The sequence below is a fragment of the Sinocyclocheilus grahami genome, unplaced genomic scaffold, assembly GCF_001515645.1.
Source record: "Sinocyclocheilus grahami isolate Dianchi unplaced genomic scaffold, SAMN03320097.WGS_v1.1 scaffold301.1, whole genome shotgun sequence".
Lineage (NCBI taxonomy): Eukaryota > Metazoa > Chordata > Actinopteri > Cypriniformes > Cyprinidae > Sinocyclocheilus > Sinocyclocheilus grahami.
Window position 1 is genome coordinate 120,965 of NW_015505480.1, and position 413 is coordinate 121,377.

The following is a 413-nucleotide window of genomic DNA, read 5'->3' on the forward strand; positions in this document are numbered from 1 at the left end:
AGTGATTTGCCACCACTTACTGGCGGCTTTGATGCCATAGAGTAGGCCTATCATAGCCTTAAATGCATAGCTGTCAATTTAGTTCTTATTATAAAATCAAAGAAATCAATAAGTTACAGGGAAAGATACATGTACATTAACAGCAATAGGCTTCTTGTTTTGAGCCATGACAATAGTTTTCAAGAACAATGTCATGCAAAGTGAAAGAAACAATCCAAATAGGGTGTCGATGATAAAATTTGGGTCCATTTTATTTCTGATATAAGGAGTAATTTGTAGTCAGCATTGCATATTATTTAGCGTGCTGTGCTACCATAACTACGAGTAACAAAGACTAAATCATTTAATAAAAATTAAAAAATGTTGTACGTTAAATGTTAAGTTTATAATATGCATAAGAAAAAAATATTTGT